Below are 14,552 nucleotides of genomic sequence, written 5' to 3' on the forward strand. Positions count from 1 at the left end.
TCTTTAGGAGGTAGATTTTCGTGTCAACCCCAATGTAAACATTTTCATAAAAGAAATACGTGAACGGATCCAAATTTTATATATATATATATATATATATATATATATATATATATATATCATTCCTTTCCTTTTCCCAGTAGCTCAGCAAATTTTGGTTCTAGTTTCAGGATATCCCATGCCAGGTAGGCGTGGGTCTTTCTTTTATTTTTTAAAGGGCTCACTTCATTGCAGCCAATGCACAGAAGAAGCTGCAAGCATCACTAGGTTGACAGCGGTATTCAAATCTCCTATCTGGCTAACATCATCATTTATTCTCTGCATTCAGATGCATTATTTGCAGAGACCGCTTTGGATGAGGATCACAGGGGGGAATTCAATTCAGTGCGATGTTGAATAGCGACGGGAGAGAGCTCCCGAAGCTATTCAATACACCGCGCTGTTTGGATGCGAGGAAGCTATTCAATACACCCTGGGGATGCGAGGAGAAATCTGACCCAAGTGCCGGGCGCAGCTGTTTTTCTGCATAGCGCGGTGCTAACAGCCGCGCGCCCGACACTTTGGTCGTAGCATGGCGGTTACCGCGCCTTAACACCCTTGTTAAGGCGTGATAACCCGCATTCTACGACCACACAGCACACTGAATTGAATAGCTCCGGGTGCTCGCTCCCGGCGCTATTCAATTCGCGTTGAATAGAATTCCCCCCATAGGTAGTAGGGGCTCCTACTCTTGGTGTTTAGTGGGGCTGGAGCCCACAGCTGATAGAATATACAGACTGAGCGAACAAAGTGGTAGCTGTATAATTAACAAGAACTGTTATTTTATAGGGCCCGTTTTATTTGTACTCTAGTTATCAGCAATTTCTTAGGTTTTAGACAACTAAAATATGGGCATTGTATTGTATGCATTCTTACACAAAGGCATGAAAGAAATTAACTGGGCCAGGAGTGGAGCATTAAAATATGTGAGTATTTCAGCTCATCTTCCTCCTGCATGTCCATGTGTAGACAAGTTTAAAGTAGAAGTGGGTATTCCAACATGTATTTAACCCGAGCACCTTACGTAGGGATGCACAACCTTTGTTGACAAAGGGGCGCATTGGGAGATTGGAATCATTTATGGGAGCAGCAATAAATATGTACAAATTGCTACAGGAAGAGTGGAACCGGTTGACAGTTATGCCAAAAATTCCTATGTAGAAAGAAGCATGAGCTCTATGGTGGTGTGTCAACTCAATGTAGTGGGAGTGGTCTACACAACCTCATCGCCACAGAGTCCCTTCCGAAGCAACTTCATTTCCCATTCTTTGAAGTTGAACATAGAGATTTTAACAGCAAATCAGTGAAACTCACCAATTCTGATATGCTGACAGTTTGACGAATGCCACAGTAGCCGGTACATAAATTCTTAAGAACTTTACCTGGCATGATCGCATAGGATGCAATCCTATCCCATCCTAGAGAGGGGTGTTTTTATACAGACAAATGCCTGGGAACTGTCGGCTCGCTCACGCCAGACAAATCATGCTACGTGGCGTATTGAGGCTAGATGTATGAGGAAACATCTGTAGGCTGGACCCAACTGCTTGTAAGCATATTAAATAAATTTAAAAAAAGTAGTCATAGTAATGTAGCATAAATACTACTTGAGAAGTGACTCCAGTGACAAATTATGTACGGGGCAGCTTACATGTCTAAAACATACAGCAAATCAGGTTTGTAAGAATTTCTTTTTTTCATAATTTTGCCTTTCAATATGAGACAACAATGTTCTTTGAGGTTGCTAAATAAAAAACGTCAAATTGCATGAACAAGTGCCTTACGCAGAAACAATTGTTAACCAGAATTTGTATATTACAACATAAAGGGAAACCAAACATAGGCGGGCAGTTAATGAAAAGGATTGCTATGTATAATATAGCTTTACCGTAACAGCTCTTTTGCAGAGAATAATTTGCCTTTGGGCCAAACTGGGAGTTATTTAAAGACAACTGTTCCATTTATAAATAACCTTTTGAAACACTAACAGGTAGGATCACTATCAATTTATTGCAGAAACACTTCCTTCTGCTTTCTGGTTATCTTATCTAAGCACACACTACAGATGTGTGCTCATTCACCCACCCTTTCTGTGCCATATGGCGCGATTAAGATGCTCCGGCACAAGAAGCAGTTGCCGAACTTTTGTACCTATTTCTTCATTTAATATCTTTGTCACATCAGAGTTGCATCCAAAGATGCTTAGTGTGTTTAGCGTTAAAGCTGCATACACACACACACACGATTGTTACCAACGATTTTCTGTCAGATTATCTGCCAGATTTTTTAAAGTGTAATGAACGATTTTTGCATGTTCCCTTAATGAAAATCGTTCAGTTGGTCAGTCTGACTGAACTACAAACGCGAACGCGCATGAACGATAATCGTTCATCGTTCTAACTCAGAAAGTGAACGATTTTTTCAACTATTGAACAATATCATTATCAATTATTTTTGTCGCAATGGAGTTGGAATAAAGTCGCAGATTACGGTCAACGCTGCATGGCGCAGCTCTCCCATATTGGTCCTTGTTCTTTTGCCTTATTATCCAGGTTAGCGTCTGAGTTGCTGCATTCTATGCCAGTGTCCCCGGCACTTGTGCATTGTACTTTTGTTGGATTAGAGATCTGAATAAAATGCAAATTTGGTACAAAACTATGTGACAGGAGGCATGACGCCTTTAGTGCCATTATCTGTGGTGCCCCTATTTATTGAGAAGTCAGGCTAGGTGTATGTGGGCACATATGTACTGCATTGTTCCGTAAAGGGAAGTCAGAATAAATGAAAAAGGGTAGAGCCATTAAATATCAATTACAGCTAAATAAATAAGACCTTGAGGATGTTTATATAAATAGGTAAATGAGTTTGCAGTAGGCTATATAAAATTGTAAAATATCTGAGCCATTTAAACAGGTTAGTCTTCATTATGTTTCCAACTAGTTGTCAGCATGTTGAGCCTGTCAGCTTGTCTGTCTTGTAAAGAAAGTCCCTATCCGAAAGAAAAGGGAAGTGCCCAAATATTGCAAAGAAAAAACACTATTTAAGGGTGCCAGCTATCTGAACTGCCCTCCTTCCAGTGCTTATATCATGACCGGAACACTGATTTAATACATGCAACAATTGCTGAACTGTGGGTGGGTTACATGCAGCTGAGAAGGTTAGACAAATATTGACAACTCCTTTCATACATCTATGAAATCATTTTATATATCTAAGCCCTAGTGCACATTTTTGTTATGCTGGGTACATACTGGACGATTTATTGGCCAGCATATCTTATGTGCGTCGGCCAGTGTGTACCCGCGATATATCTGTGAGCAAGGTCATTCACAGACATATCACGTCAGCTGTGCAGCACAGCCGATGCCCAATATATCTGCAGATATATCGGGGCATCGTGCTGTGTGTACAGACGGTCGGCCGTCCGCCAGGACACTAGAAGCGGAGGCCGCAGGGAGGAGGGCGTGATGCCGCCCCCAGGCCAGATGATGGTCGTTCATACACATTGAATGGCCATCATCTTCCAGGCAGCCTTGGGTCCTGCTGGCCAGGGGTGTGACCGCCCCTCTCCCCACGGCTGCCGCTACATGTGTAGGGGCAATTGGCTGATCGTCCGTACACACTTGCCGATGGACAGATATCTGCCATCAGCTGTGCAGCACAGCCGATGCGATATGTCTGAACGACGTAGTTCACAGACATATCACTGGCCAACGAGCACCAGATATATTGGCCGATCAATTCATCAGCCAGTTTGTACCCAGCTTAACTGAATGGGTGATAATTGATTGCCGGCCCGTATTCAATAAGCTCCGCTTAGCGGGGATTTCTCCTGAGACCCGAAAAGAAACCCGTTAACTGCGCAGTTATCGAGTGATAACTGGCAGTTAACGCACAGGTCCATGAACTTATCATGGATCCTGTGAGTCAACGCCAGAAAACCTGTGTTAACGTACGCGTTTAAAGCGTGTGAATGCAGAAGGCTAATTGTATAACCCTGGGCGTTAAAGTCTGAGGCTATCTCCCATTATTACATGCAAGTCATTTTAGATGCGTTTTACCATAAGTCTTAACACTAGCATTATAATATGTAATTAATTTTGAGAACATCCCAGTAGGCCCTGCCACAGTTTTGCTATTTGGCCATGCTAAAAATGTTGCAATGCATGTTAGTATTTGTAGTTCAACAACAGCTGGAGGGCCGCTTATTGCCCACCCCTGGGTTAGGGTAGGTACTCACCTGTAGGCGTCGGGATGGTGACCCAGTCAGGATGCCGGCATCAGGATTTTCACAGCCGGGATCCTGAGCTCCAGCATCCCTTACCCATCTCGGTAGAATATATTATTTTAGAAACGCATGGGTCTCATTTACAGTTATGATTTATGAGTCTATAGTACCTAACTCACCAGGGACATTTTCATTTTTAGTAAAAATATCCCAGCTATGTATTACGGGGAACTCGTGATATCTGCGAGTTATATCCCTGGCATTTGGGAGAAGTTATTCACAGAAGTGAAAGACTTCCCCGGGTGAAGCTGACACTGCGCAAGCGCACAGCGTCAGCTTCCGGAACTGGCCGGGGGCTGCACCTGTAACCCCCAAGGCTTACAGTAGTTTACACCATCTGAAGATGGTGTAAACTACCGGTGCTAAACTCCAAAAAGCTTCACCTTTTGGAGTTTAGTACATAGGGGTCAGATCGTAGTCCCCATTGATTAGCGACCTGAGGGTAAATTTACTAAGATGTGAGTTCTATTAAGAAGTGATGTTGCCCATAGCAACCAGATTCTACTTCTCATTTATCTAGCACCTTCTAGAAGATAATACCTGGAATCTGATTGGTTGCTATGGGCAACATCACTTCTTAATAGAATTTCCATCTTAGTAAATTTACCCCCTGCAGCGCTAATTAGCACTTTGCCGGAGATATCTGTGAAATCTCCTGCACTGTGCTATTAATAGGAACAACACATAAACATGCAGTTTCTGCATCATTTTATGTAAAAATCAGCTTGATACATATGCCCAGGCGCGCCTAAATGTGTACCAGGCACAAAGAGCAGTCTAGCTATTACTGTAGAGACATCAGGCTGCAGAAAAGCGATTGAGGCATTTGCATGATCGATAACAATACTGCCCGCCTATATTATCATAACAAATAACATTAAGTATTAGAAGCAAAGGAATTATGTTACAGGAATAACTTGCATTGCACATTGGTTTTCACTTTGCCTTCACCTGTTCACCAACACACATGTAAAAAAACACTGGCTATTACTAATCATTAGACATAATTCTGTGAATTAAAAGTATCCTCCCCACTGTAACTATTGAAAGGCAATGTAATTATTTAATTTATATAAACTTCACAAATAAAATGTGGCCATTTAAATAAAATCTATTTTAAGAAATGTATAATGTAAAACATTACAAAAAAGGTATTAATAATAATCAGTACCCTAGTCCTAAACATACACAAATCCATATGTTTAATTACTGCACCCCAGCAACACATCGCAATACATATCACATTTGTCTGAGCCCATTACTTTGCTGTAAGAAACAAGAACATTTAGCACAGCACTACAAACCTTAGTACATACCCTAGAACAAAAAAAGTTTTACGTCTGTATGCCCAAATCGTAGTAGAGTATTCGTACTCAGCGCTACAGATCAGCTCTGTGCTCGGAATAAAACACCAGAAATATACTGTACCATCCTCACCTGTAGCCGCCGGGGTTCAGAGAGAGTGTGGATAGGAGTGAATGGGTGTGAGCGCTATACAGTGTAGTATATAGTAACGGCCTGCCTAACAGCGCAGGGAACGCTGCCCTCTAGTGGTGGAAGCAGAAGTATCAGGAACACAGCAGCAGGAAGTTGTCATGTGCCGTCTAAGTCTGACTCATGCTGTAGAAATGTTCACGCCCTTGGCTGCTAGGACTGTCCATCCAGTGCTCAGCTTAAAGAGATAGTATAGTTAAACATACGTATAGAAAGTTTCATTTAAATTATAATAAAGAACAACTACTAGCAACTTTTATTTCTGTCCCACAGTACCTTGCAGAGGTCTGGTGTCATGTTCTACTGTATATTGTCTGCAGATTACAGTTTAGCAGTGCCTCTAATGTAGGGGAGGATCAGGGAAGTGTGTGTGTGGGGGGTTACAGCAGGTGCCTTTTTTTTTTTCAATTTATATGGTTGGGTATAGATCCCCTTCAGTGAATGTTCCAGATGTGACATAGAACTAATTCCGCCCTCACTCCACACTAGATTCAAGTTGGAGAAAGGACCTCTGACCATGTGATTGCTACGGCAAGACCGGTCCACTACCAGTGTTACCATCCACTTGGGCATAGAATGAGAATATAAACCTGTGGCAAGTGAAGCAAGCCACCGTGCTCAAAGTGTGGCGAGCCCATGAAGGGACATTTTTGGCCCTCATTCTGAACCTTGCCCCTCCCCCTTTTGTCACGGGTCATGTGGTTGGGACGTCAGAGGTCCAGTACACCAACTCATTCTAGACCCAACCATATGCTTAAAGGCCACCTACAGAAGAAATGTGTGCCCTCGCTTTGCTCCAGGGGTGTATCTATGATGGGTGCAGGATGTGCGGTGGACACGGGCCCCTGGGGGCCCACACCTCATACCCTGCACCCATTTATTAAATACCTCTCCGGAGATGCACGTTGGCAGTACCATTGATCAACAAACCGTCTGGAAAATGGGCGCCGTGACCATTTTCCCGGTGTTTTATTTATTTATTACGTGTTATTTATATAGCGCACACATATGCTGCAGTGCTTTACAGAGAATATTTATCCATTCACATCAGTCAGGGGAGCTTACAATCTATGTTGCCTATAACATACGCACACACATACACAAGCACAGACACCAGGGTTAATTTTGTTTTGGGAGCCAATTAACCTACCAGTATATTCTTGGGAGTGTGGGAGGAAACCTGAGCACCCGAAGGAAACCCACGCAAGCACAGGGAGAATATACAAACTCCACACAGTTAGGGCCGTGGTGGGAATCGAACCCATGACCTCAGTGCTGTGAGGCAGTAATGCTAACCATTACACCGTCTGTGCTGCACCGATGTTTTGCCAAGGCGCAGTGAGATCACCGGGAAAATTGCTGCCACACCATTTTCCCTGTGACCTGCGCAGTAGACTCCGGCAGAACACTACAGTTTACTCTAGAGCAGTGATTCCCAACCTCGGTCCTCAAGGCACACTAACAGTCCTGGTTTTAGTGATATCCATGATTGTGCACAGATGGTTAAATCAAAATAACTGAGGTACTAATTAAGTCACAAGTATGGCTATCCCTAAAACCTGGACTGTTAGTGTGCCTTGAGGACCGTGGTTCCTGCTCTAGAGCTTAGAGTCTGCTACGCTCAGTGCGCTGCCGACAGCCGGGCTGAGAGGAGGGGCCCCCGGATGGAGACTGCACACGGGCCCCCTCCTCTGTTAATACTTCCCTGCTTCACTCGCTATGCTTCACGCATGTGGCTCACTCACCACAGGTTACTATTCTCAATCAATGTCCACGTGGTAGTAACTGCTGATGTCAGGGTACATTTACTGAAGGGGAACTATCCGCAACCATATGAATATGGGTATCGCTATATTTATTTATTTTATTACCAGTTATTGATATAACGCAGAGCTTTACAGAGAACATTTGGCCATTCACATCAGTCCTTGCCCCAGTGGAGCTTACAATCTATATTCCCAGGAGGAGTCTTTAAAAAGTGTGAAAGAGTCCTCTGATACCCCTGGGATGTAACGCTCAGATTAACATTATGGGGTAAATTTACTAAAGTGAGAGTTCTTAGAAGTGAGTTTTAGAAGAGATGTTGTCCATATCAACCAGATTCTAGCTATTATCTTCTAGAAGGTGCTAGTTAAATGTTAAGTAGAATCTGATTGGTTGCTATGGGCAACATCACTTCTAAAACTCACTTCTAAAAATTCTCTCTTTAGTAAATTTACCCGTATCAGTGCAAATTACATTTAGTTAGTACCTACTACCTAGCAGCTAGAATGTATGCGCCTTAGAGTGTGATCTGTAAATATATTCCACTCTACATTACAGCATACTTGCCTACATTGGTTTTCTTTTCCCTGGGAGAAGCCTTGAACAGAGAAGCAGGTTGTTGTTGATGGGGGCGGGGCCTGATAGATCGCATAATTAAGCCCCGCCCCTTCACGGGGGACCCGCGATCACAGCGGAAATTCTCCCCATTCTGCCCACTTCACTAGGAAGTGGGCAGAATGCGGGAGAAGTGCCCACCCTTCCGGGGGTGCGGGGGGTTACCCGAAAAATCGTAAGCCTCCCGAGAAAACCGGGAGGGTAGGCATGTGTGCATTACAGATACTACTGTGCTAATAATACTAGCTACACAATACTTTCCAGTTCATGTAACTGTTCATTCTCTAGATCAGTAACTGGCAACAGGTGGCCATTTTCCCGGAGACCCGCAGATGCGCTGTAGATTCTGGCATGAAGCCAGAGTCTATAGCGCTCAGTGCCGCTAAGCCGCCGTCAGAGAAGAGGGGGCCCAAACGGAGGATTCACACGGGCCACCTCCTCTATTAAAATGCCCCTGGCAAAACGGTTTTACCAAAATGAACAGTTAGGGACTGATTCAGATATTTAAGCAAATGCCATTGCAGCTGCGATCTCACATGGATCGCAATTCATACTTGCCACCTTAGAATTTCTCTTCCCCGGGAGAAACCCGGGGAGGAGAAACAGGTGGGTGGAGTTGGGGCGGAGCCAGTGGTCGAAGTGGGGCGGTATACGGCAGTATGACATACCGCCACTTCCCGGCCCCACTTCATTTTAGAGAATGCACCAGCGCTGGGATCCAGTATGGGATCCCAGCCCTGAAACAGTGGCAGCAATGTGTAGAGATGTGTCCCGCAGGGGACACATCTCAATCGCGGCAGCGGAGGTGCTGACATGTAGCCGGGACAAAGTACCTGGTCCCGGCTGCACTGTAAGCACCACGCACTGTGCGGCTGCCAGCCAATCACGAGGCTCGCAGCCGCCAGCCAATCGCGGGACTCGTGGCCGCCAGCCAATCGCAAGGCTCGCAGCCGCCAGCCAATGAGAAGCTGCCAAATGGCAGCTTCTCATTGGCTCATAGCGGCGCCAGGTAAACTGCAGTGAAGAAGACCAGAGGATCCCGGTGGCTCCACTCCAGCAGCGCAGGTAAGAGGGAATTAGAGAGAGGGGGGCAGACAGAGGGAGGCAGGCTAACTATTGTAGGGGGTGAAAAAGAAAGGGAATCAGTAAAAGCAAGGTGTGAGAGAGGGGAGCAGGCAGGGAGAAGGGTGAGGGGAGTGTGGGGGGGGGTAGAAGTACAATGGGGTGATATGAAAGCAGGGGCCCATAGGGGGGGGATTCAATCTCCATACCCTCACCTCTAAATTACCACTTCGAGCACTGGGCGGAGCTGAGTGGAATTGCATCATTAAGCCCCACCACTCACGAGAGTTTACCACGACTATGCATATTTAAAATAGGGGTAGGGTAATTTATGCAATTCTCATAGAATCGTGTCATTAGGCCCCGCCTACAATGCATGGACCCGCCGATCACCGCTAATATTTTCCCCATTCTGCCTATTTCACTAGGAAGTGGGCAGAATGCAGGAAAAGTGCCTACCCTTCCGGTAGTGCGGGGGGTTACACGAAAAATAGGGAGCCTCCCGCGAATTCCGGGAGGGTAGGCATGTATGTCTCAATTGCAAAAATATGTTAATGTCTCCAAAGCGTATCCGAGCATAGGAACGCCCACTGTTGCCTTCTCATATGCTTCCGACGACGTGCACAAGCGGGAACATCGACGCAGTTCGGGCAGTCGCGCAGCTTCTGAGGCAAGTCTGGACGTGTCTTAAACACTGCTTCTCCCCTGACACACTGAGAGCCCTCAGGGTGCGAAGGAGATCGCTATGGCTAATTTATGCACGCCCATGAAACGGAGTTTAAACAATCAGACACGCCCGCATTTGGTTAGCCAACCCCTGTTACCTCCCACAAACGCTGATTATCTGTCAATCACTTTGCGAGTGAATCCTCTGTGCGAGAGTAACCACAAACAATCGCTGGGCTGTGCAGTGTGGTTTACACTTACGCACAATGACTAATAATCCTCAATCTGCGTAAATATCTGAATCAGGCCCTTAGTTCCTAGCACTGATCAGCAAAGTGTAGGGTGTTGGCTCCTGGCTCCAGCACTGAACCCTCAGGCAAGATACCTGTATACATACTTGTTTATAAAGTAAATATGTTTCCAACTATCCTACTGACTGCTGCTGCAAGTAAAATGCCTTCCTTCTTGTAATTTTCACAAATTACTGAACCATGTGAATTTTCATAGTGCAAAGTAAAAAAAAAATACTATAGCGTAAATGTAATAGGATGCGTAGTTCTGACATCAACTTGTCTCATGTGATACTGCCCAATGTTTTAAAGTAGCAGTTATTTAACAGGCAAAACCAGGTTGATTTTGATTGTTAAATAACTGCTACTTTAAGACATTGGGCAGTCTCGCACAGGACTTGCCGATGTCAGAACTTACCCCTATGACTTACAGACTTAATCAATATTCCAAAATCAATAAAAACTTTTTTTTCTTTTTTCAAATAAATTCACTTACTGTAATTTTACTGCTCCCTAGATGACTGAGGGCCTGATTCAGCTTTTGGGAATAGAGGGCCTGATTCAGACCCGCTCACTAGGATGCGTTCGCACGCAGCCGTCAGCTGCCTGAGTATGCAAATCCTGCGATCGCTAGCAAGACATTAGCACGCCCACTATGTCTTGCCGTGCGATCGCGGTGTGTATTTAGACACCCACCAGTCTGACATTAGACGCCCACTTTCCCTTTGTAACATATGTCATCTCCAGGAAGTGTATTACACAATCGGTAACATTGAGTAACATCGCAGCACTTGTGGCTGACCATACCCTACCGCAAGCACTGCGAGTGCTGCTGTGTGTAATTCAGCCATGTGACGTGTATTATGACACTGCGTCTTAATTATGCACGCCTCTGAAACGGCATTCAGATGCACAGACACGCCTGTGTTCACACCACCACACCCCCGTCTCCATCGACCAACCCCTGTCACCACCCACAAGAGGCACGTCCTGTCACTCATTGTAGCGGGATGTCTATGTACAGGGGGCCTGATTCAGACCCGGTCGCAAGCGCTGAGCACTCTCAACCGGGTCGATGGTGGCCCAGAGCGCACGCGCACGATGGAACCGGCTCCGTCGTGCGCATGCGCGAGACCTGGATAGCGACTTGAATCCGTCGCTCCGGGTCTCGTACCAAAGTGGGCGTGCTGTCGATGTTGCGTGACAGCACGCCCCCTTTGGTGGGTGGGACAGGGGGGTGGCTGGCCAGACGGAGGCGTTCCCATGGGAACACCTACCGTCTGGGGGCGTCCCCACTGACATCACAAGTGATGTCAGTGGGAGAGCTTTCGGCTCTGTTAGAGCCGAAAGCTCTCTGGGGCTTGCGGCAACGAGACCCTATAACAAGGGTCTCGTCGCAAGCCCGATGGTCGCGACGGTCTTGACCATCGCGACCATCTTCCTAGCCACTGGCTATAGCTGTGGGTGGTCACCCACAGCTATGCGAGCGGCCAGGAGGCCCTGATTCAGAGCGAGCGCTCTGTCAGAGCGTCCGGCTCTGAATCAGGGCCAGGGTGCGAACGCTTCCTGATCGCATAGACTAGTTCGTGCACACGCACTGCGTCTTGTACGCATGCACACAATGCAAACATCGGTACGCTACGTGGGAACGCAGTCTAGCAAACGGGTCTGAATCAGGGCTAGAGTACAATATAGCAAGTAACTGTGAACCTGGACAAACCATGTTGCAATGCAAGGGGTGCAAATACATAATATTTTTTGCAATGTGGGGTAAATACTGGATAATTTTACATGTAGCTCACAAATACTGGACAGCTTTAATTTTACATTGCAACTGAAATTACAGTTTGGACAGTCCTATCTCCCAAATCTAAATCTCTCTGCACATTTTACATCTGCCCCACGTGCAGTGCAACATGGTTTTACCGGATCGCCCCGATAATTGTAGCGTGTGTGCGGGCGGCCGAGAGTTAAATATTGCTCGGTCGGGCATGCTGGATTGTCCAGCATGCCCGTCCGATGCGACATTTATGAGTTGAAATGTTGGCCGCATCGGGCAGTGTAAGCCCAGCCGCGGCCAACAGACAGACATTTCCTGTGTTCCATCCCATGAAAGGAACAGGGAAATGTCTCCTACCCCGGGGGCGGAGCACAGATGTCGGGGCTAATACACTGTGAGATATCTCACAGTGTATGCCGCGGACATCTGTGGGCTGGCAGGCTGCCAGATAAAATGTCTGTCGGCCTGATAGGCATTTTATCTGGACGTGTATGCCCAGCTTATCTCTATTCCCTAAGCTGAATCAGGCACTGAGAGAGCTCACTCAGGTTGCCTCTTCACACTATATAAAGACTGATGGATAACATTACATCCCACAAATGCTGACTATCTGTGCGAGCATTGCTCAATCTGCATAAATATCTGCATTGCGTAAATATCTGAATCAGGCCCTTAGTTCCTAGCACTGATCAGTAAAATGTAGGGTGTCGGATCCTGGCTCCAGCACTTAACCCTCATGCAGGATAACTGTATACATACGTACAGTGCATCTGGAAAGTATTCACAATGCTTCACTTTTTCCACATTTTGTTATGTTACAGCCTTATTCCAAAATGGAATAAATTAATTTTTGTACTCAAAATTCTACACACAATACCCCATAATGACATCGTGTCTAAAGTTTTTTTGAGATTTTTGCAAATTGAATAAAAAGAAAAACACTAAGAAATCATATGCACGTAAGTATTCACAGCCTTTGCCATGAAGCTCAAAATTGAGCACAGGTGCATCCTGTTTCCACTGATCATCCCTGAGATGTTTCTACAACTTAATAGGAGTCCACCTGTGGTAAATTCAGTTGATTGGACATGACTTTGAAAGGCATACACCTTTCCATATAAGGTCCCACACTTGACCGTGCATATCGAGCACAAATCAAGCAAAAAGTCCAAGGAAATGTCTGTAGACCTTCAAGACAGGATTGTCTTGAGGCACAAATCTGGGGAAGTGTACAGAAAAATATCTGCTGCTTTGAAGGTCCCAATGAGCACAGTGGCCAAAGTCCGGAACCACTAGGACTCTTCCTAGAGTTGGCTGGCTGTCTAAACTGAGCGATCGGGGGAGAAGGGCCCTAGTCAGGAAGGTGACCAAGAACCCTTGGTCACCTTCTTTCAGAGCTACAGCATTCCTCTGTAGAGAGAGGAGAAACTTCCAGAAGGACAACCATCTCTACAGCAATCCACCAATCAGTCCTATATGGTAGAGTGGCCAGACGGAAGCCACTCCTTAGTAAGAAACACATGGCAGCCCGCCTGGAGTTTGCCAAAATGCACCTGAAGGACTCTCAGACCATGAGAAACGAAGTTCTCTGGTCTGATGAGACAAAGATTGAACTCTTTGGTGTGAATGCCAGGCGTTATGTTTGGAGGAAACCAGTCACCGCTAATCACCAGGCCAATACCATCCCTACAGTGAAGCATGGTGGTGGCAGCATCATGCTGTGGGGATGTTTTTCAGCGGCAGGAACTGGGAGACTAGTCAGGATAGAGGGAAAGCTGAATGCAGCAATGTACAGAGACATCCTGGATGAAAACCTGCTCCAGAGCGCTCTTGACCTGGACCTTGACTGGGGCGATGGTTCATCTTTCAGCAGGACAACAACACTAAGCACACAGCCAAGATATCAAAGGAGTGGCTTCAGGACAACTCTCTGGAGAGATCTGAAAATGGCTGTGCACCGACACTTCCAATCCAACCTGATGGAGCTTGAGAGGTGCTGCAAAGAGGAATGGGTGAAACTGCCCAAGATAGGTGTGCCAAGCTGGTGGCATCAGATTCAAAAAGACTTGAGGCTGTAATTGCTGCCAAAGGGTGCATCAACAAAGTATTGAGAAAAGGTTGTGAATACTTATGTACATGTAATTTCAAATGACATCAGATGAACTTTCAGAACTGAAGGGAAATACGTTAGTACTGTGGGATCTTCCTATCTACCTTTTATGCAGTGAGCCTCCGGCAATTACCGGCTAACGACCTCTGCCTAATAATATGCTAAAACAGACGTGGTAAGCCACACTTGACTACTGGAGACCTCACTCCTCGTCTGTCATGGTCCTACAGTGCTGGATACATTGCCTGTGCCTGGATACATTGCCCGTGCTGAGTGAGAAGCAGGAAGGTAAACTCAGTCACTGAGGATTCCATACCCTGCCCATCATTGAATTTCAGTGTTAGTTGCTAAGACACACTGCACATCACGACTGAGAGACCCAGGGTTGAGATTTGCTTCCCCCATTCTTCATTACTGGTAATTATTGCAGTGATAACTTTGGAA

The 14,552-nt window shown here is 45.8% G+C and overlaps 1 protein-coding gene across 3 annotated transcripts in view; it reads right to left on the reverse strand.

Annotated features, from left to right (window-relative positions):
- LOC148524821 (serpin B6-like) overlaps window positions 1-5,947 on the reverse strand; it is a 75,375-nt gene extending 69,428 nt beyond the window's left edge. Inside the window, exon 1 of one of the 3 annotated variants that reach the window (XM_088471730.1) lies at window positions 5,765-5,947. The gene's annotated coding sequence lies outside the window, so the exon portion shown is untranslated. Of the gene's footprint in view, window positions 1-5,643; window positions 5,743-5,764 lie in introns of those variants that run through there. The other 2 variants (XM_088471729.1, XM_088471731.1) reach the window with 2 other exon arrangements.
- Window positions 5,948-14,552: the final 8,605 nt, after the last annotated feature.

The sequence above is a fragment of the Taudactylus pleione genome, unplaced genomic scaffold (assembly GCF_031769625.1).
Source record: "Taudactylus pleione unplaced genomic scaffold, aTauple2 ptg000116l, whole genome shotgun sequence".
NCBI classification, from domain to species: Eukaryota; Metazoa; Chordata; class Amphibia; order Anura; family Myobatrachidae; genus Taudactylus; species Taudactylus pleione.